We start from the raw sequence: 23,917 nt of genomic DNA on the forward strand, positions 1-23,917 counted from the left end.
CGTCCATAACCCTTTGTCTTTCCACTATGATGTTCCATAATGAAGACTGTGAAGAGTGAAAACTTGCATTCCTTGCATCTGCACCAGTATTCCCAACACTGCCTTGAATAAAGAGGAGAGTTCAGAACTTTAGAGTATTACTGTTGACACATATGTCTCTAAGGTCCTCGTGAAGCTCAAGCAATCCCTCCAACATTACTCCCCACTTTGTTTAGTACATTCTCGGTGAATTTTTATTGCGTGTCAAGACTCCTCATTATCATTCCATCATTTTTGAAGCCTGGGGGATTTTCTACTCCCCCAGCAATAATCAGTGGATGTGGGAACTTTTACCGACATCCCTGGGTGGCTTCTGCGCAAGCGCAGATGTCCCTTGAATGCAGTCTTTCTGCAGATCACACCCACCAAGGGCGGGGCTAAGGCCAATGCAGCTGAGTTCTGACCTACCTCTGTGGGGTCTTCATTGGCAGGGACAGCTGCTCCCTAAATCCCCTCAGGGGTTGTTTGAGGAATGCAGCTGTTTTGTATGAGAAAGACTTTTTCTCCACAGCCATTCTGCTTGCTGATCAAGGACACTTTACACCTCAGGCTTTCCTGGTAATGGTTTCTTCTTGTTTTCTTGGCATGCAAATATTTATTAACACCTGCATGCAATAGTCTTTTTATCTCACTTAACCGTCATCTGAAACCAAATGTATATTTTTGTATTATGTATTAACGCCTTTCATTCCTGTTTTTAAGAGTGCATTTATAATTGTTTTTCAAACTAATTGAGTGGAAAATCACTTTACTAGGAAAAACAGATATTAAACATTCTGTGTTATAGTGTTTTCCAGAAATTTACTATGAAATACCTCCAGTGGAAAAGGAGACAGAAACTTTTTTGACAGACACAAGACAAAATTTTCTCTGAGTGGCATGCTTAAAAATAGTAATAGTAATGACTGTTTAAATTATTTGATTCAATTTATTCTAATTGTAAAAGGTACCCAAGGCTTTAATTTTGTAAATGGAACACTGACACTTTCATTTTGAATACAGAGATAACCGCTTAATATAAACATCCTCATATCGTTTGCTTTTCTCCTGGTCCAAAAGCTATATAGACATTGACTGGAGTATTTGATTTTTTCTATCTTGTTTTTGTAAAGGTCTGAATGACATGTCTTTGTACAGATAACCCATAATATAGACGTATAGTCTTTTCTTATTCCTTGATGAGTGATTACTAAAAAATGTTTTTAGTTTTCATTTAAATAAAAATGATGTTTAGAAAGCGGTGTCATCCACTTCCACGCAGCATATATATTTTATAATATCACCTTGTAGAAAGGAATTCAAATCTTTATTTATGTTCTGTTATTACCTAACAAGATATTTTTTTAAATTTCATGCTTGTGAGTTATTCAGATTCTCATATTCGCTGACTCATTCAATAATTTACTCACATTTGTTACTTAGCTCTTGTGTTGATGTCCATTGTTTCAGGCTGAACCTTTGACATTTCTCTGAGATGTTTTACATGTGAATAGGCTGTGTGCCGCTGTCTAGTGAAGATGGAATTTCTAAACCTAAATTGAAAAGGGATTTCCTCCCAATTCAGGGCTCCAAAATGTCGACTATGATTTACTTAGGGCCTGAAATGTGGATTGTACAAATGCTAACATGATTGAATTGAAGAGGAATACACTGTCTAATAAAGGAAGCATTTTTACAGGGTAAGACTCAGACACTCAATAGAAAATTTCTTCTATACTGGTAATGAAATACTCATCTAATGGTCAAAAAATGGTTCTGAGGAGGTTTTGTTCAAGATTTATAAGATGGGGAGAACCAACAGACCAAGAGTGTTGATACTTTGTGGATATTTTTATTCCAAACTAGTAGATGGGAATTTGTTTGCTAGATCATGCTACATTCAGGAATCTGTGCTTTAATACTGTGTATAGAGAATTTCAAGCTAGCACCTGGTTAATAAAAAAAGTACACTTCATTCTTCATTTTCATTGTTTTATTTCATTATAACCTGACACTATTAAGTTTAATTTCCATGCATATTGAGATAAACTCAATACTCTTTGCAAACAATATAGACTATGGTATTTATTAATATGTAGTGAAAGTCAATGGCAAGATTATTCCCAAATTTGAAGAAAACTGGATTTTTTTGGGGGGGAAACAATTAGAAGAGATAAGGCTTACTAGTCTCTCCTTTTAATGAAAATTGTGTTCTGTTATTTTTTTTTTTTACTTTTAAAAACCATTATGGGTAGATAATAGTTGTACATATTTATGATATTCATGTGATATTTTGATAAAAAATATGCAATGTGTAATGATCAAATCAGGGTAATTCAGGTATTCATCACCTCAAGCATTTATCATTTCTTTGTGTTAGGAGTATTCAAATTCCACTTTTAACTATTTTAAAATATTCAATAAATCACAGTTAAGTATAGTTATCCTATTGTGCTACCAAATGCTAGACCTTATTCATTGGAACTGTATTTTTGTACCCATATACCATACCCACTTTTTCTTCACTACCCACTACCCTTCCTACTGTCTGATAACCATCATGCTACTCTCTATCTCCATGAGTTTTGTTTTTGTTTTTTTTCCAGCTACAACATATGAATGAGTACATGTGAAATTTTTCTTTATGGTTTATTTCACTTAAAAAATGTCATATGATAAGGTTTCATTCTTCTTATGGATGAATAATATTTTGTTGTGTATATGTACTACATTTTCTTCATTCATATCTTGATGGACACATAGGTTGATTTTATCCCATAGATATTATAAATAGTGCTATCAGTTCTTATGAATAGTGTCAGGGCCTAAACAATAATACCCCAATATGGAAGACTCAGAAGCAAAAATTTTTCTCTGACCTTCTCCTGTTCTGCCTCTCAGTGTCTTTCCTCCCTGAAGCTAGCCACAGAAACTAGAATCCATATTCCTCAGGATGGATCATAAAATCCAGAAACCCTTTTACTAAAGATAGCCATAAAATCAAAAATTATTCTGTGTAAAAAACTGTGGTAAAGATATTATTGAACCTACCTTGTTTGACTGTCAGTCATAAGACCCTCATTCCAGAGAAGGTCCTGCCCCACACCCAGAAGTAAGAAATGCATGCACAGAGAGACCATGAAGAATCTAGACAGACAGGTCTTGCTGGGTTTTCCAACTCATTCTATTAACATTAAATCATACACTTTTTATCCAATCATATTCCACATGGCTGTCTATACTTTGTTGAACCTAAGCATAAAAAATAGACAATTTCCCCTGTATCTTTGGGTCTGTTCAGAACACTTACATTAGAATACAGTTGGGCAAAATCATCCAACACAAAGTCTATTTTATTATAAAGTGTTGAATACCTCATCAAACAATTTATTGAATACTGTATTGAAAGTGAAAAAAAGAATGTTTGTGTGGGTACTTGAAGTATATTTTCTACTGAATGTGTATTGCTTTCACACAATCCTAAAGTTGAAAAATCTTAAGTTTAGCCACTAAAATTCACATACCCAATGTATTACAGAATCAGAATGTAATAAGTTTATCAACAACACAAAAGAACAAATCATAGTAAATGCAGGTTTAGGTCCAGGTTGGGTAGGTCAACTGACTTATACACATTTCGTTCACCTCCAATGGGTCACCATTCATCAAGCTGTGTCATACAAAGTCCTCTGTCTTTATTCAGCCATGAATAAGATAAAAGGTTTGAATGCCAAATGTATTCAAATGGCTTATCCATGTGTCTTTGACTTTTATCCTTGACTGCTACCATAGTTCTGTAACCTGTGTCTCTGTAGAATATGCTGACACAAATCAACCCTGTGTGCCTGGGACAATGCGTGATTACTCTCTTTCATTCTTAACACTGAATTTGGAGAATGGCTTCATGAAATTGGGCCAAATTCATTACTAAATGAGACTTCTAGACTCAGTTTCATCTTCTCATATTCTCAACACAAAATGTCTCCAAAAATCCTTGCCATGTACTACAGTAGTAAACTCTCTTGAAACAATAACCTCAGGTTATAGTAGGGTTCAAGTCAGTGTTTTACATCCCTCAGATATCTCTGATGTTCATTGTTTGAAGTACAGTGTCTTGTGAATCATTGTTCATACCATTTGTCATTTTTTTAAATTTTTCATTTATTAAAGTATATCCAAACCCTATTATTTTTCCATAACATTCTGGTTCATACCTTCTAAAATTACTCAATAATTACTGTGTTCCTGGCTGTTTTCTTCTAGTTGGCAATATAAAGGAATTGTGTGAGTAAAACTCACAGAAAATTACAAACAAGTGAACTGGCATTTGTAACTAAAGGATCAAAGGGAAGTTCAGAATTGGCCTGTGGCGTACACAGTGTCTATAGAAATCTCAGTGAATGTCAGCCATTGCATGTCAATGAATAATTATTAGGGATGGATCAAAACAAAAAAAAAAATCTCTGTCAATTAAAATATATATATACATTGCTTAATGACTGGGATATGTTCTGAGAAATGCATTGATAGGTGCAAACATCATATAGTTAATTTTACACAAAGCTAGATGCTATAAACTACTATATATCTAGGCTAGATAGTGTAGCCTATTGCATCTAGGTTACAAACCCATACAGAATGTTACTGTAATGAATACTTTTGGGAATTGTAATACACTGGTTAAGTATTTGTGTATCTCAACTCATCTGTATATAGAAAAGATACAATTAAAATATGGTATAAAGTAAAAATAAAATGGTACACCTGTCTAGGGCATTTACCAGGAATGGAGTTTGCAGGACTGGAAGTTGCTCTGGGTGAGTCAGTGAATGAGTGGTGAGTGATATGAAGGCCTGAGTCTGTACATTACTGTGGACTTTACAGACACTACACTTAGGCCACACTAAATTTATAAAAACAAAGTAATTGTACTACAACATTACAACAGCTATGATATTACTAGGATATAGGAATTTTTCAGCTCAGTTATAATTGTACAAGAACACCTTCTTATATGTGGTCCTTCCTTGATGGAAACATCATTCTGAGGTGTATAATAGTATTATAAACATAAAAGCCTATTTTATACTTACTGAAAAATCCCTTCCAAAATTATAAATGTATAACATTTTTCATATAAAAATAAAAACAATATTAAAATTAACTAATAAATGAATTCACAGACATATTGATTATAATAGTGCTAAACCAGATTTTAATCCACAGTCATGAATATGGCAGGTCTTAATATCACCCTGTGTTACATGAAGACTCATGACAATGAAACATTCTTTTAATGAAGGAGGCTGCACCATTGTCTGTGAGATTGACACATGTCCTGTTGACACTGCATTCACACATGTCCTGTTGACATTCTGCAAGTGTTGGTATAGGTGATCTTAACAGAATGCTACTGCAAAATATGCTCATGCATGTGCAGACAATGAACACCAAGTCATGGCTGCCACCTGGCTAACAGCTATTGTGACAAAATTTGAGGAAAAAAAATAGGTGAAATATGGTAATTAAGCATTTGGAAATATTTATCAGGGCAGCCATATGAATGTAGCTTATTTTGAAGAACAGACAAAATTATTTTGGTTTAAGAAGACAATACTGTCCAGAAAGACAGAAGAGGTGCCGATGAGGCAGGAGCAGCATGGTCCATTCAAAGGTCTGTACGGTGGGTTGGAAATTGGAGGCAGGAGAAAAGGCTGAAGGGAGTCAGGACTCATATCCTGTCCTAAGGACAAAAGGGGGCAAAAGAGACATACTCATCTTCATATCCAATACCTCAGATTGAAATAAAGGTGGATTTTATATGAAAGCAGACAAGTATATATATAATGAGTTTGAGAGATTTATTAATTTATTAGTGAAAGTCAATATAAAGCAGAATCTTCTGTGTTGCTCTTTGTCCACTGCATGTGTGGAGCTCACAGGGGGACAACAAAGATAAAGTTTTCATTTTCTCTGATATTTCCATCTAGTCAGGATTCAGAAATTGTGACAGAAATCCAAACTTTAGGTGGGAGAGCTGCCCTTGAGAACTGAGAACACAGGCATCAGACCTGGAATGGGATGGACAAGCAAGGCCTCTAGGAGGAGAAACATTGAAGACATTCTGAAGAGGATCAGTGAAACAAGGAAACAGGGGAGGGAAAGAGAAGGAAAAAGTGTGTCTGTGGCACAGGCCAGGGCATAAGAAGAGATCAGTGGATTTGAAAGGACCCCTGGGATCAGTGATGCATGAGGATGCGGGAGCAGAAAGGGCAGAACATGCTGGGATAGAGCAGATCAGAGAATGGTGGTGAGGAGGGATGCAGGAGCGGCTCACAAAGGAATGCACATGATGTGGAGGAATTTGAAATGTCTCACTTTTCTTCTTTGAAATATGCCCCCCGTTCCATGAGGTCTCCTGGTCAGGAAGGCAGTCAGAACAAGTAAAGATGGTGGAAAATTATTACCATTACCAGTAGAGTTGGTGCTGGGGAGGAGTGAAGGTGGAGAAGGGATGAAAAGTTACTGTCTCCTCAGTCATTTTGCAGGTGTAGGTGGCATCCGTAAATCAGAAAATTCACACTGGCCAGCTCACAGCCACCTGGCATCAAAACATCAGAGTATGAGAACTGCCTAACAGGAGGCTTCAGATGACAGGTATCCCCCCACTGCATAAAAAAGGGACTCCAGGTGAGCTAAAATGGCAAGTGTGGAAGGGGGCTGCTGAGGGAACTTTTCACCACAGACATACACAGGTTAACCTATCTGGGTTTGCATGTCCTCTTTCATGTTCTTTGTTATTATTGTCATACAAACATCATGGTTTTCTTATTTTTCTCACAGCATAACATGTCTTTGACTTTATTCTTTCCCTATTTCCATGTACTCTTTCATTGTCTACCTAGCAATACTTACCTAAGTTATTTACTGGTGGATTATTCATAGCTGAAGTATTTGTCAACTTAGTAATGAAATGAAATGCATACAAATGTCATTTGGTTGAACATTCCTCAATATTAGTGTCTGCTAATTTCCTAATCTCTACATGACCACGAGCAAGGATTCAATTTAGGGGGTTGTGTTTTCCTAATTAATTTTGGATACTTCTATGTTATGGAAACTATTAAGCTATCAATATTCATTTGAAAATTCAAGTTGCTGAATCTTTTACTTTGTTTTACTCTCTTTGCAATATTATATATTTTCTTCTGCTTACTTTGGATTTAATTTGCTCTACTTTTTAGTTTTCAAAGGTGGATATTTAGATGATTAATTTTTAGATTTCTTCTTTTCTAATAAATACATTCAATGCTATAAATTTCCCTCTAAGCTCCCATATTGCATTCCCAAATTTTGTTAATTGTTTTTCCATCAAATTTACGTCAAAGTAAGTAAATCTCTCTTGAGATTTCTTCTTTTACCCATGTATTATTTGGAAGTATATAATTTAATCTCCATGTATTTTTCAATTTACCAGTTATCTTTCTTGTATTAATCTCTAGTTTAATTCTACATCATAGGGTTATTTCTTCTTTCATGTCTGTGGTCTATCATGCTGAGTTGTCCATATGCATATTCTACTCACTGTTATATGAAAAAGTCTGTATATGTCCATTATGTCCAGTTCATTGATGGTGCTGCTGAATTCAACTGGATCCTTGCTGATTTTCTGCCTGCTGGATCTGTCTATTTCTGTTAGAGAAGTGTTAAAGTTGCCAACCATAGTTGCCATCTCGTTCTTCTTATAGTTTTAATAATTTCTGCCTCACATAGTTTGATGCTTTGTTGTTACATGCATACGTTAGGAATATTATATCTTCTTAGAAAGTTGAACTCTTTATTATTATGTAATTTCCATCTTTATCTTTGATAAATTTCCTGACCTTCTAATCTGCTCTCTCTGATATTAATATAATACTTCTTTTTTTTATTACATATTCTTCACCTATTTAACCTTGTTCCTTAACAAGCCCCTAGTAACCCCTAACACGTTTATTAGCTCTATTTTTCTACCCTTTCTAGAGTGTAATATATATGAAATACACAGTCTGTAGTCTTTTCAAACTGACTTCATTCACTAAAAAATATGACTATATTACTTGCAAACATTTTCTCACTTTTTTGTTTTTTTTAACTTTTTGACAGTATATGTTGAATCACAAAAGTTCTTATTACTATTGAAGATCAATTTATCTATTTTTACTTTTATCACTGTGCTTTTCAGTTATATCTTAGAAACTGTTGTTTAACTTTAGACAATAAAAATATTTTTATGTCCTTTTCAACAGATTTTTGTAGTTTTAGCTCTCACATTTAGGTCTACGATCCATTTGAGTCAATTATGTTTATGGCATGAGGGAGGAGTCCAACTTGCATCTTCTGATGATATTGTCAACATTAAAATTACACATGAGCTGTCAGTTGTGTGAATAATCTTATAGAGTGGAGTTCTTAGGAAAAACTAAAATCTGTAAAATAATCTAAAGAAGTTTATTCTGAGCCAAATATGAATGATCATGGCTCAGGGATCCATAAATCCAAGAACCTTTGAGTAAGTGGTCCCAAGGTGGTTGGGTTACAGTTTGGTTTTATACAAAACAGGGAGATAGAAATTGCAGGTAAACTTATAAATTAATAAATGCAAGATATACATTGGCTCAGCCCCAAAAGGCAGGATATTTTGAAGTGGGGGCTTACAAGTCACAGATTCTTTGATTTGTAATTGGTTAAAGAAATAAAGCTTTTTGGTCCCAATACCAACTGCTGGGTGGAAAAAAATAAAAAATAAAAAAATAAATAACTAAAAAAAAAAGAAAAAATATAAAAAAATAAATAAAGTTTTGTTTAATGAATTTGAGTCAGTAGAAACGGGGTACTTGAGTTAAGATAAAGAAGTCTGAGGCTGGGCTTGGTGGCTCACGCCTGTAATCCTAGCACTCTGGGAGGCCGAGGCAGGCAGATTGCTCAAGGTCAGGAGTTCAGAACCAGCCTGAGCAAAAGTGAGATCCCGTCTCTACTATACATAGAAAGAAATTAATTGGCCAACTAATATATGTAGAAAAAATTACCCGGGCATGCGGGCACATGCCTGTAGTCCCAGCTACTCCGGAGGCTGAGGCAGTAGGATCGCTTGAGCCCAGGAGTTTGAGATTGCTGTGAGCTAGGCTGACGCCATAGCACTCACTCTAGCCTGGGCAACAAAGCAAGACTCTGTCTCAAAAAAAAAAAAAAAAAAATGATAGGCCGGGCGCTGTGGCTCACGCCTGTAATCCTAGCTCTTGGGAGGCCGAGGCGGGTGGATTGCTCAAGGTCAGGAGTTCGAAACCAGCCTGAGCAAGAGCGAGACCCCGTCTCTACTATAAATAGAAAGAAATTAATTGGCCAACTGATATATATATAAAAAATTAGCCGGGCATAGTGGCGCATGCCTGTAGTCCCAGCTACTCGGGAGGCTGAGGCAGAAGGATCACTGGAGCCCAGGAGTTTGAGGTTGCTGTGAGCTAGGCTGACGCCACGGCACTCACTCTAGCCTGGACAACAAAGCGAGACTCTGTCTCAAAAAAAAAAAAAAAAAAAAAAAAATGATAAAGAAGTCTGCTGTCTTGTCATGTGAAGTTATGCCAGAGTCAGATTGCAAAGTAAGCCACATTTTACCAGATTAATAAAAATAAATCATTTTAATTAGTTTTAATTAGTTTTTATTGTTTGTAAGGCATTATTTAACCTTTGCCTTGTTTGACATTAGGTACTGTTTGCAATTTATTATAGTGTTGCCATGAAGAGTGTGTTTTGTCAGTTGTATGGTCTCTAGTTTAACATTAATGCTGGTGTGTCTAAACTCCAAAAGGGAAGGGGTATAAAGGAGACATGTCCAACCTCCCTTTCAGTCATGGGCAGGAACTCAGTTTTAAGGTTTTTCTAGGGTCTTCTTGGCCAAAGGGGTTATGTTCAGTCATTGGGAGGGGCTTAGTTTTTATTTTTCATTTACAGAGCTTAGGACTGACTCTCTCAAGAATTATAATATCACCAAAGCTGCTAATTAATACAGACGATGATAACACAGGAAAAATCATGGGTAGAATGAGTCAAAAAGTGATTCAGAAATATTCAATCTGAATGGGAGAAATTTTAGGAATACTGTTGTTAATGGATTTTGCTTATATTTTCCATCTCATGTAATAAGACTAATATACACATTTATGTGAATTGAAAGATTTTTTTAATAGTTATAAGATAAAATTCTAAGCAATAAGGAGTATATCTATTATTTTATTCCTTTATTAGAACATGTAGTTTACAATTGATTCAAACAATACATCCTCCAATGACTTAGAAATCATCAGTATTCAAAAATACTGACTTAGTGATTAGTACAGACCTTCTATCAGTCTACAGGCTTTATGTATTATTAGTTCATTCAATTCTTACAACATCTCAAGAAGTAGACACTATTACCATGATGCCCATGGTCCAGTTTTATTTTTTTTGAGACAGAAGAGTCTCACTCTGTTGCCCAGGCTAGAGTGCCGTGGTGTCAGCCTGGCTCACATAGCTCACGACAACCTCAAACTCCTGGCTCAAGCAATCCTTCTGCCTCAGCCTCCCAAGTAGCTGGGACTACAGGCATGTACCACCATGCCTGGCTAATTTTTTCTATATATATTTTAGTTGTCAAGCTAATTTCTTTCTATTTTTAGTAGAGATGGGATCTTGCTCTTGCTCAGAGCTGGTCTCGAACTCCTGAATTCAAACAATCCACCCGCCTCAGCCCCCCAGAGTGCTAGGATTACAGGTGTGAGCCACCACGCTGGGCCTCATGGTCCAGTTCTGAATCTCAAGCCCTAAAGGAAAAGAAACTGAGCTTGACTTAGTCTGTATCCAGAGTCTTTGTTCACATTAACTATGTTAGAATATCTTTGCTCTTATTTGGTAAATACTTTCTAGGTCTAGTTTCAGAAATGTTACTTTACATATGGTCATGAAAATTTCCAATTATAATTAAATGCTATGTTAACTTGTATTTATAATTCGGTCTATGAACCATCTGGAGATCATTTTAAGTGTAATGTGAGGTCAAAGACCAGATTTTTATTCTCCCAATTGATATTCCATTTCATATATAGAACATTTATAGAAAAATTCATTTTCCTCCATTGACGTTTATTATAAATTATTTGTTTACATTTGCATCTCTCTTTGAGCTCTTTTCTCTTTTTTTTTTTTCATTGTTTTTCTCTATGTATATCTGTGCAAATACAATTTTATCTTAGTTACCACATCGGTACGATGCTCACCGGCCTCGAAACCTTGCCCACAGCCGGCACTCATAGTCCGCAGGATAGTTTGTGCTGTGCATTGACGACGAATCTGTTTTGCTCTTGTGTGATGAGGAAAGCTTTAAAGCACTGAAAGCTTGTTTTACTTTACAGGCAGCTTTACTTGTAATGTAATTCAGAATAGGTAACATATACATATATGTTTTTATTACGTTATTTTTAAATGTTCACAATTTTATTTTGACAAATGAAAAATTAGAAAAGTCATATCACAGCTGTCGGCTAAAGTCAACGCTTGGTTCATCTGTGGCTGTCAACTATAGTCGATGCTCATACCGAAGTGGTTAAAAAGACACTTCTTTTATCACAAGAATTTTCCCTATGGAGAAAATTCTTAACCACTGTGCTGTCATATAATGAAGAATTAGTGAAAACCTACAGGCCTTGTACCTACATCAATAATCCCAGATATACCCCAAATAAAGAGGAGGGCTTAGAATTTTAGAATATTGCTGTTGATGCTTATGTCTCTAATATTCTAATATCCTTGTGACCCTCAGATAATCCCCTCATCACAACTCTCTGGTTTATTTTTTAGTGCATTTTCAGTGAATTTTATTCTCTGTGACACATCCTCATTTTCCTCCCTTATTTTCTGGGGCCTGAGGGACCTTTTAATATGCCGGCAACCGCCAGCCATGGCCAGAACCTATACAGACACCCCTGGGTGCTTCCTTTGTAAGCACAGAGGACCCCATGAAAGTTACCCTCCTCCCTCAGAGTATGCCCACACAATTGCAAAGCTGTTCTCTGTACTCCCTGGCTTCAGTTTGGAAAATCAATTTTTTTATATAAGAAGGATTTTTTTCAACAATTATTCTGCTTGCTGACACTATACCACTTCAAGCTATTCCTTATAAAAACTGTTATATTTTTTGGAGGGCTGGCAGGCAAATGTCTTTAACACTTGAGTAAAAATGTATTTCTTCTTTTTTCAGTCATGTAAGCATCTACAATCAAATGTGTATTTTTGTCTTATATATTAATGACTTTAATTTTTCTTTTTTAAAAATGCATTCATAATCAGTTTCCAAGAATCTTTTAAATTATTTTAATCTTTTCAAGCATAATTCTTTATTAATTTTATAAGAAATCACTTTTATTAAAAAAGATGTTATGGGGGGGAAATGGGCATTTATTGAAACCTTAAAATCTGTACCCCCATAATATGCCGAAATAAAAAAAAAAAAAAGAAAACAGTACAAAGGCCCCTCAAAAAATTAAAAATAGAGCTACCCTAAAAAAAAAAAAAAAAAGATGTTATACATTATCTGTTTCGGTGTTTTTTCTGGAATTCCCACCTAAGTACCTCTTATTGAAAAGGAGAGGAAGAGAGACTTTTCTGATAGCCACAAGACAAAATTTACAGTGGCTCCCTTTAATGGCTTAATTTGCTCTCATTGTGAATGGTTTAAAAGACATTAATTTGTGTAGATAGAACATTGAGAATCCCATTCAGAATGCAGAGACTAGCCACATATGAAGGATGTACTAATGAGCAACAGAGATAAACTTCTCCTTTACTTAAGGCAGAGAGTCTAACAGATAGGCAATAAAAGATAGATTAGAAATGATGTAGTAGGACAGGTACAATATCCACAAAATGTACACACATATAACCCAAATTTAAACTGATGGCTTTCTGTAGGAAGCAATTTATGATTCAATACATGAAGAATAAGTAGCAGAAAATCATGCAAATTAACACTAGGGAAGCAAAAGGGGTTAGTATTCAGGTAGAGACCAAGGCAAGCAGAGAAGGCAAAAAATCTGAGATATCACAAGGAGAGTAGCAATTTCAATACCTAAAGGAACACAGAAAACGACATCAGGGCTAGATTTTTAACGCATTTTATTCTGTGTCAATGTGTTAAGATTTTATATAGTTTTCCATGGTTCTATTCATCAGCTACTAAGGGGTCTGCTTATTTAAAAACACAACTGTTGTAATTCTAAAATGGAAATACAGAGTCTTATAAACTTGAAGAAAAATATATAGGGGTTTACACCTGATGATGAAAAGGAAAAGAAGAAGTATGCAGTGGGAAAAACAGAGACTGCCTAAGGTCCGTAAAGAGTAGCCACCAAAACAATTTAGTATTTTCAGGGTAGAACCCTCTCTTCATAGAGTTAGACTTACCTGTGAAAGATGCTGAGTCAGACAACGACCTCTCCACCTGGAAAAAGGCTCTTCAGCAGAGGTTGCTTTCATGCCTTAAACTCAACTTTACTCCTATTTTAGAAGTGCTTGCTAGCTTTTGGGATTGAGGGACCCCTGTGCTCACAGCGCCATCTAGCAGCAACAGAAAGGGGGTATCATGGCAAGCTAATACAAAACTCAGACAAAAGAAAATGGGAGCTCAGGAACCGGGATTTACTGTGTTCACTTGGGCAGGATTTTCAAAAATATATATTTATTTATAAACAAAAGCATAATGCATAATTGCTGTGGGGGAAACATAATTTTTAATCTTTCCTAATAAAGATGCAGGAAAGCCTGGCCTATGTCCACTTGTCCTGTCACTTCCTACACATAAAGCAGAGGTTAGTGGTCAATGTGAATACTATTAGTCTAATGACTTCATTGACAAACATGGATGTATAGCAGTGTAGTACCATGGACACACACATAGTACAGATTTGATTGTAATGCTAGTTCACTAGACTTGCATTGTGTCACATTAAATCCTTGAGTAACTGTGTGTGTTTCACACACTCATTTTCCTCTTCATAAGCACTGCAGTTCACGAGATGAATGGAATTTCTTGGATAAAGCCTTGGTAGGGTATTATTCTTTTTTTTATTTTTATTTTTTTTAAGGTTTTTATTCTTCAAAACATTTTCTAGTCTGATACAAAGGGATTATGCTCAAGCCTCTTAGGAGGGGCCTGGTTCTCCAGTTCCCCAGTGGGGGGTCCCTGCAGCCATCAGTGTCTCCAGCCCAGCACCACATCCCACAGGAAACGGCCATTGTCAGCCAAGCAACTGGCCTGCAGTGCGCTGTGGGAAGGTGACATGGCTGGCAGATCCTGTGGCTCACCCCTACCCCTCCAGGTTTCTCGTTCCTCCTTCTCTGAGGGTCTGTTATGCTTAGATGCGCCTGCTGGAGTTTCCCATGGATCGCTTGTGCACAAAGGCACATAATCTCCCCATTAAAAAAAAAAAAACAATTCTTTCTAGGCTCTGTGGGAGTTTCCCCTCCCCCCCAGAAGGCTCACTGAAAGATCAACTCATAATAAGACAGATTAATGAAAGAAAGAGATTTATTTACCTTGGGCTTGAGGAGAGTCACAGAGTGATTCCCCAGTATCCCAGTGGGTTCCAGAAATTTATATACTCTCATTTTAAGAGGGAAAAAGAGATGACGAATACAGGTAGTTTTGTTCAGGGGCAATAAATGGTTACTAGGGAAAATTAATAGATATTTTGAGAATGAATGGGGGGAGAGAGATTGACTTGCAAATGATTCTCTTTGCACATTAAATTAACCTGAGAGAGAGGTATTATTTTTTAAATTACTTGGGCCAGGTCTGGTTGCATTCTTGATCTTCTTTCCTGTCACATGTGGAGATCACAGGGAGGGGAAAGGAAGTCGATTGTTCTTTTTGATGGGTCCATCTGGTTTTATGCAGATAGAGGGAAAGCCTCCTGGAAAGCTTGTTGATCTCTTCAATTCAAAATACTCTTTTTTTTTTTTTTTTTTTTTGCGGGGTGCCAGTGGCTCACACCTATAATCCTAGCACTCTGGGAGGCCCGAGGCGGGTGGATTGCTCAAGGTCAGAAGTTTGAAACCAGCCTGAGCAAGAGTGAGACCCGTCCTAATATATATAGAAAAAATTAGCCAGGCATGGTGGTACATGCCTGTAGTCCCAGCTACTCCGGAGGCTGAGGCAGCAGGATCGCTTGAGCCCAGGAGTTTGAGGTTGCTGTGAGCTAGGCTGATGCCATGGCACTCACTCACTCTAGCCTGGGCAACAAAGTGAGACTCTGTCTCAAAACAAACAAAAATACTCTTTAATATTTGTGCATTGGATACGTTTTATTTGAGGATCTGCACAAATAATAAGTTCATGTCAAATGGAAGAGGTTTTCCAAAGGCTTAAAATTTATTAAATAGAACTTGGTGGTTGCCCTTAGTCTCTGTCTGAACTCAGCTGACTGCCACATCACTATTAGTAGTCTGCCCTCACTAATCATTTTCACCATACACAGATCTCAAATCTTTGGTTGGTACTTCCCATTTCTCTGGAAATCTCTTAAATTGCTCTCAGTTGTTGCAGAAGGAGGATCCTTCTCTTAATGACTGACCCAGAGACCAGGTGAGGAAGAAGACAAGCGTTTTATTCACTAGTGAGATTCAGAGGACAGGGTCCAAATTCTGAGCCCCCAGCAAGGGGTCTTTTATACATTCCTTAAGGAAGGTGAAGGACACAGTTACAATGTGTTTATCCCTAATCTCCAGTGAGGTCTTTGTGCAAGCTGCAGTCATGTGTGGCATTCCTAGCTGATCTATCATCTTTCCAGTGCAGGCCTGTTTGCGCAAGCAGGTAAGTTACAGAAGCCATAAGAGCAAATTTGGCAACTTAGTTTCTGGTGTGGAGTTTCTCCCTGTTTTCTTTCTTTTGTTTCACAGTGGCTGGGGACCCCTAGTTACTACAGAAGGGCAAAGTTTTTGTCTGTTCATACTCTACTCCAACAGAGGCAAAACTACATCCCTAAATTCTCATTTAAATTGTGGCTGTTGGCCGGCCCGGTGGCTCACACCTGTAATCCTAGCACTCTGGGAGGCTGAGGCCAGTGGATCGCTCAAGGTCTGGAGTTCAAAACCAGCCTGAGCAAGAGTGCGACCCCGTCTCTACTAAAAATACAAAGAAATTAATTGGTAAAACTAAAAATATGTAGAAAAAATCAGCCAGGCATGGTGGTGCATGCCTGTAGTCCCAGCTACTTGTGAGGCTGAGGCAGAACATCAAACAATAAAGATTTTCCATTTAACCCCAATTAAGCTTTTGAAAAGCTACATGTTTGTTGACAAGCACAGCTCACTCAGTAACTTGATGCTGTCACTAATGATAAAGCTGACCTGAAAGGCATGCTAGCCATACTGGGCCCTTCCATACAACTGATCAAAGTGGTCTTCTCTTATTTTTCCCTTATGTTTAAAATAATAGGACAAATGGTAAAAGATATAAATTGTACAGAAAGATCTAAAATAAATAAATTTCCTCTTCTCCTATAACACAGCAAATCTGATATCTTCAAAATCCCTAAATAGTCATATGAGTAACTCATAAACTGAAGTCAACCTCGGAATCACTTTATCTGAAAATAATTTTCAGGCCTTTAGAACAGTGTTGATTGTTTCACGTTACCTCTGTTACAGAGGAAAGTCATGCTGTCTTCTTCGGAAAGAAAAAAATAATAATTATAAAGCAACAGGCACACAAGTGCTCAGAGACAGCAAAGTCCAGGCAGCACCTCAGACTTCACTGGATCTAGTTGTGGCTCCAGAGAGAGTCCCTGGCATCACCCAGAAACACCGGCTTAGGAGCTAGCAGAGCCCTTCCTGAATGCCTCGGATCCTCCTGGCCAGCTGCACATCCTTTGGGAAAAGAGTAACTGGGCTGGCATGTAGGGTAGAGAGATAAGTATCCTCAAAGGGATGGACTAGAAATGCTTCTGCAGCCTCTCGTAGGGCCCGCAGGACCTGGGCTTGCCATTTGAAGTCCACAGCACGAGTGAATTTAGCACGTATTTACCTCGCCAGGAGGCTGAAGGGGTCCTTCCTTAATAAGAGGTGCGTGCTCTTCTGAATTTTTCGGATGATCTCCTTTAACATCTATGTTTCCTGTTTCCTCCGACCATGTTGGGTGAGCGGCTACAGAGGGGCCCGGCCGCGAGGGGCCGGGCGTGGGGCTCGCGCCTTGCCTCGTCCGCGTCTGGGGCTCTGGCTTGCGCCTCCGGCCGCCCTGCGGGCCCACGGCTGGCGGACCCTGGCGACCATCCGGGGCTCCGAGCGCTTGGGCTTCCGGGGACTGGAGGAAACGTGGAGGGGGCCGGACTGCTTCTGTACCGCCTCCAATTCAAAATACTGTTTATACCAAGGAGACATATTTTGTGGTGAAATTTCTTGAGCTCCTTCAGCTTCATATCATTGTTTTGGTTCTTGCTGTTTAACTTTGTATGAACCTCTGGTTTCTTTGCTTTTTCTAGATAAATGGTACTGTGGTGTTTCTACAATACACTCTCTCATTGTTATGTAAACATTTCTTGAACCATAATTTTATACCTTTTTCAATATTAATAATTTCATGTTTTTGTATTTGTCTGAAAAATTGAAATATTTTTCAATAATACTAAACTTATATTTTCTTTTTAAATGGTATACTAATTTAATCATTCCTGCATTGTCTTTAAGATTCTCTGTTGGTTCTCTATGTTTTTTCTTAGTTTTCCAACAATGGTCACCTAATATGAGAGGACTTATGAGGGCTTCAAGGTTAAACTTTCTCCAGAGTCTCAGTATCCTATTATAAATTACTATTACTGTATATTTTTTCAGCATTTTATGGAGGTACAAATGTTTAGGTTACATATATTTCATTTGTCCTGAGTCAGAGTTTCAAGCGTGTCCATCCCTGAGATGGTGTGCACCTTGCCCATTAGGTGTGAATATACTCATACCCTGCTCCTCCTCCTCCCTCTCCCCTGCCCAACACCCAATGAACGTTACTACTATATGTGCACATAAATGTTGATCAGTTCATATCAATTCCATGGTGACTACATGTGGTACTTGTTTTTCCATTCTCATGATACTTCACTTAATAGAATGGGCTCCAGCTCTATCCAGGACAATACAAGAGGTGCTAGATCACCATTGTTTTTTTTGTGGCTGAGTAGAACTGCATGGTATACATATACTACATTTTATTAAACCTCTCATGTATTGATGGGCATTTGGGTTGTTTCCAGTATTTGCAATTGTGAATTGTGCTGCTATAAACATTCTAGTGAAATGTCTTTTTTTCCTTTGGGTACATGCCCAGTAGTGGGATTGTTGGATCAAATAGTAGTTCTACTTGTAGCTTTTTGAGTGATCTCCATATTACTTTCCACAGAGGTTGTACTAGTTTGCAGTCCCATATTATTGTTTTTTAATTTAAGAAAAAATGTACACAGTCAAAAGAAATTTCACAATTTTTTTTAAAAAAAACAGCTACTAGACCTTGCTCTTCTGTGCATTCTGTCCCTTTCTAGTCTCTTACTCAAGCTATAACCTTAGAATTGATCATTCAATCCCAAAACTGTTTCCCTAATTGATCTTGCGTCTATATCACCTATGCTATTCTCTTGGTTCTAGATTTTTTTGTCCTGGAAAAGTATTTCTCATACTCTATAATTTATAGGTCAGCAACTTATTGCCCCCGCCCCCAAAGGGGGCATGTCTTAAGTATCTTAAGCTTTGTTAGCTATCTAGTCTCTCTGGCAGCTATTTGCCTATGCATGTCTAGCATGAAAGTAGCAATAGATCACATGTAAATGGATTGGCATGGCTGTGTGGTAAAGGTCTATTTACAAGTACTGGATCACCAAGGAAGGTAGTTCCTGATGTGTGGCTTAATCAGTTCCCTATTCATGATAAAACATTGTAATTTATACAACCCAAAAAGTCATGTATGTGTTCTTTTTTGTTGGTAATTTTTTTTTTTTTTTTGAGACAGAGCCTCACTCTGTTTCCCAGACTAGAGTGCCGTGGCATCAACCTAGCTCACATCAACCTTAAACTCCTGGGCCAAAGAATCCTTCTGTCTCAGCTTCCCAAGTGGCTGGGACTACAAGCATGCACCACTATGCCCAGGTAATTTTTTTCTATATTTTTAGTTGTCTGGCTAATTTCTTTTTATTTTTAGTAGTGACAGGGTTTTTTGCTCTTGCTCAGGCTCAGGCTGGTCTCGAACTCCTGAGCTCAAACGATCCACCATCTCAGCCTCCCAGAGTGCTAGGATTACAGATGTGAGCCACCGTGCCTGGCCGGTAATTTTTTGATATTACTTCCATTTCATGTTTTGTAATAAAATTTTGAAGCAACATTACAGAAGATAAGGTAAAAAGAGGGGATCTATACATAAATACACTAAGGTTAGTATATAATAAAACAGAATACTCTTTCTTTCTTTCTTTCTTTCTTTCTTTCTTTCTTTCTTTCTTTCTTTCTTTCTTTCTTTCTTTCTTTCTTTCTTTCTTTCTTTTTTTTTTTTTTGAGACAGAGTCTTACTGTTGCCTGGGCTAGAGTGCCATGGCATCAGCCTAACTCACAACAACCTCAAACTCCTGGGCTCAAGCAATACTTCTGCCTCAGCCTCCTGAGTAACTGGGACTACAGGCATGTGCCACCATGCCCAGCTAATTTTTTCTATATATATTTTTAGTTGGCCAATTAATTTATTTCTATTTTTTTTAGTAGAGATGGTATCTCACTCTTGCTCAGGCTGGTTTCGAACTCCTGACATTGAGCAATCTGCCCACCTTGGCCTCCCAGAGTGCTAGGATTACAGGCATGAGCCACTGTGCTGGCCCAGAATACACTTTCTACTATAATAATTATTCTATAATCTTGTGTCAATGGAACTCTGTAAAATAAAGAGATTTATTCTCAGCCAAATTTGAGGACCAAGGCCTGGAGACATGTCCAAGAAGCCTTGAGCAAGTGGACTTGCTGTGGCATAAAGTCATGAATCAATACATGGAAGGTATACATTGGCTTGGCCTGAAAAGGTGGGACATTTCAAAGGGTGAGAGGGCTTACAGGTTTTAGGTAGGTTTAAAGACTCTTTGATTTGTAATTGATGAAATAAATATGAAATAAATGAAGCTGTCTAAAGCTGGCGTCCTCAAACTAAGGCCTGCAGGCCACATGCGGCCCGCGGAGGACAGTTATCCCGCCCGCCTGGTGTTTTTGCCTCCGCTGCCGTCCTGCTTATCAGCCAACTCGTCCAGTGCCCACAGTGTGCCTAGGTGGAATGGGCGCCACTCTCCAAAGACCCTCCAATGGTCTGAGGGACAGTGAACTGGCCTGTTTAACCCCTGTTTAAAAAGTTTGAGGACCCCTGAAGGCTTGGAATGTTTTAAGTTAAGATAAGGAGGTCTGTTAATTAAAGAAAAGCCACCTGACATACACCTAAGCTCAGTGATTTGTTATGTAAATTGAGGATCTACAGGTTTGTCTTGTATGGCCTTAGGCCTGTTAATGAGTTACAAAGGATATCTACAAGAAGGGAGGGGGCATGATGAGGCATGACTGACCTCCCTTCTTCGGGCTATCAACTCCGTTTTAGGGTATCCCCTTGGCCAAGAGGGTGTCCATTCAGTCAGCCAGTGGGAGAGAGCCTTAATATTTTATTTTAGTTCACACTTGTATACCTTTTAGTAATATTGACTATCCTAATATTTTTATAAGAAGAATACATGCTGATGGTAACCAAAAAAAAGAAAATAGAAAAAAAATGTAATGGAACATTCACCTTCTACCCCAGATTCCAGCAATTGAAAATTACAATGTACTATCAACATTAAGGCTTTGATGTTCTCCTTTTCTTACATATGTTTATAAAATTTATTAATATGTATCATTATATATTTACTTTGTATTTTGTTAAATAAAAAGTTATTCAGTGATCACTTGTTAAAATATGGTAAGGAAGACTTTATTCAGGATCATGAGGATAGGTATAGGAACCACAACAATTGCTGTCAGAGAGATTGAGCTCAACTGCAAATGCAGCAAGGGCAAGTGGGAATTTATTAGTCAAAGAGCAGAGCTTAGCTGATAGGTGGAAAATTACTAAGAGGAAACATCAGAAGTAGGGGCATTTTAGCTAATAGGATTCCTCCTGAAGACAAAGAAGGATTCTGGCTAAACCAATCTAGGATTATTACTGAAGATTCTTGCTAGTGAAGGCTAAGGTGATAAGTGATAAGATATTACTAAGGATAAGGGATGGTGGAGGATGAACCTAATCAGGTATTGAGGGTGGGGAAGCTCTTGCTAAGCTGACTTAGCAGTGTCCTCTTCTTTGTGTGTGTGTATGTATGTATATACATTTTTTTATTTTTTTTTTTGAGACAGAGTCTCACTTTGTTGCCCAGGCTACGGTGAGTGCCGTGGTGTCAGCCTAGCTCATAGCAACCTCAAACTCCTGGTCTCAAGTGATCCTACTGCCTCAGCCTCCCAAGTAGCTGGGACTACAGGCATGTGCCACCATGCCCAGCTAATTTTTTTTCTATATATATTAGTTGTCCAATGAATTTCTTTCCATTTACGGTAGAGATATGGGGTCTTGCTCTTGCTCAGGCTGGTTTTGAACTCCTGACCTTGCTCTATCCTCCTGCCTCGGTCTCCCAGAGTACTAGAATTACAGGCGTGAGCCACCACGCCTGGCCCTTTATATATATATATATATATTTTTTTTTTTTTAGAGAAAGGGTCTCACTGTGTTACCCAGGCTGGAGTGCAGTGTTGTCATCAGCACTCACTGCAGCCTCAAACTCCTGGGCTCAAGCAATTCTCCCACCTCAGACTCTAGAGTAGCTGGGAATATGGGTTTACACCATTATGCTCGGCAGTATTTTTTTTTTCCTTTGGTAGAGATGAGGTTTCGCCATGTTGCCCAGGCTGGTCTTGAATTCCTGGGCTCAACAGATCCTCCCATCTCGACCTCACAAAGTTCTGGGATTACAGATGTGATCCATCACACCTGGCCCTTGATTTAGCAGGGTTCTTACTAAAACTGGATTTTATTTCCTGCAGATTACATGAGGCAGAGAAAAATAATAAATAAATAAATAAATAAATAATAAATAAAACTGGATTTTCAAGGAAGTACACAATGGGTTTAGGGGAAGATTCAGGAGCCTAACTAAAAATTGATTGAGCAAAGAATCTTTGTCAGTGTGTTTAAATATATTATACAGCATATATAAGGATAATATTAATTTCAGCTAGTACTTTTTCAGTGATTATTTGTGCCACTTATTGTTCTGAAATTATGCATTTAATTAAAACTCAGAAAATACATGTGCAGTATGTTCTATGAAATTAATGATTATTTAGATGAGAAAACAAAGGTAAAATTCATTTACAATTTCAAAGCAGCAATTAGCAGTGAAGTACGAACACAAAACAAAACCACTCTTCTGTCTACAGAGATCATGTTCTTCACCCTTATGCTAGGATGAACACCATCTTATATTTTTCTGTTTCCTTATGGTCTGAAGGCCAAATCTTGCCCTATACATTTTTTTTTTAAATTTGTTGTTGGAACACAGCTACACTATTCATTTATGCATCGTCTGTGGCTGCCTTAATGTTATGGCAAAGTTTAATAGGTGCAATAGAGACAGTGTGGACCATAAAGTTAAAATTATTTAATCTCTGCCCTTCATACCACCCAGTGTTCAGTCTGAGGCCTGGGCAGTTAAGTCTTTGTATGCTAATTAGGATGGGTTCTACACTTGTTCATTTGGGTTAGGCAGTGAGTTCTTCACCAATTCCAAGGGGTCCCTTTCCCAAGTGCCTCTCTTTCCACAATTTCCCAGTAATTTCTGTTTCCCTTTGGATTCCTTTTTAGTCCTCTGGCTATGATTTTTTTTTTATGTCTGGACTTGTCAGAGGACAAAAAGAAAAAAATGAAAAATAATGAAGGTTGGACTCACTGTCTTGGATCTACAAGTAACTCCTCCTAGCAGAGTAAGGTTTTCCCACCTTTAGCTTTTTTCTGTTGTTTGTTTTAGTTTTTCTCTTGTAAGCTACCTTAGCTGCCACCATGGCCAGGACAACTAGATGGCCTGGAGGGTTGGAGTAGAGGAGATTGGAGAAAAGGAAAAACAGGTGTCAGTGGAAAGGGGAACTCTACACTCCAAGTTCCCTTTTCAATCCTCAGACCAGAAATAGAGCTTCTAGAACCCTCAGTCTGCACTGTAGTTCTCAGTTCTGGGTTGTTAGATATCTTAAGTTCAGGCCAGGAGTTAAATAAGAAGTAGAAAAAAAAAAAAAAAAGAAAAGAAAAGAAAACCCATTACCTTTTCAGTAGAACTTTACAATTCAGTGTTCTTCCTTGATTCCCCTGTTAGTACTTACTCTGAGTCTTCAAATAGCTGTTCTATGCATTTTACCCAAGTTTTGTAGCTATGTTTAGTGGTTACGACAGGGAAAAGTATACTTACTTTGTCTTTCCTGAAAATAAAACCTCAATGGCAGCCTGTCACATGTTTGTAATTTTAGCAAAAAACAAAAAAAAACACAAAAAATTTTAATTTGTGCTCACAAATTCATATTTACACGAAAAAATAAAATCACATTCAACCCAAGATTCTCTTTTATCTTAGTATTTCTGTCTTTTATTTCTGTTTTAACCTATTTTTATTAGTAATACTTTTTTTTTTTTTTTTGAGACAGTCTCGCTTTGTTACCCAGGCTAGAGTGCTGTGGTGTCAGCCTAGCTCGCAGCAACCTCAAACTCCCGGCTCAAGCAATCCTGCTGCCTCAGCCTCTAGAGTACCTG

At 37.7% G+C, this 23,917-nt stretch overlaps 1 protein-coding gene across 1 annotated transcript in view; it reads left to right on the top strand.

Moving 5' to 3' along the window:
- Positions 1 to 23,917, top strand: part of SNURF (SNRPN upstream open reading frame) — a 141,391-nt gene that overhangs the window by 35,858 nt on the left and 81,616 nt on the right. The gene's annotated exons all lie outside the window — the stretch shown is intronic.

Source organism: Microcebus murinus, chromosome 7 (genome assembly GCF_040939455.1).
Source record: "Microcebus murinus isolate Inina chromosome 7, M.murinus_Inina_mat1.0, whole genome shotgun sequence".
Classification (NCBI taxonomy): Eukaryota; Metazoa; Chordata; class Mammalia; order Primates; family Cheirogaleidae; genus Microcebus; species Microcebus murinus.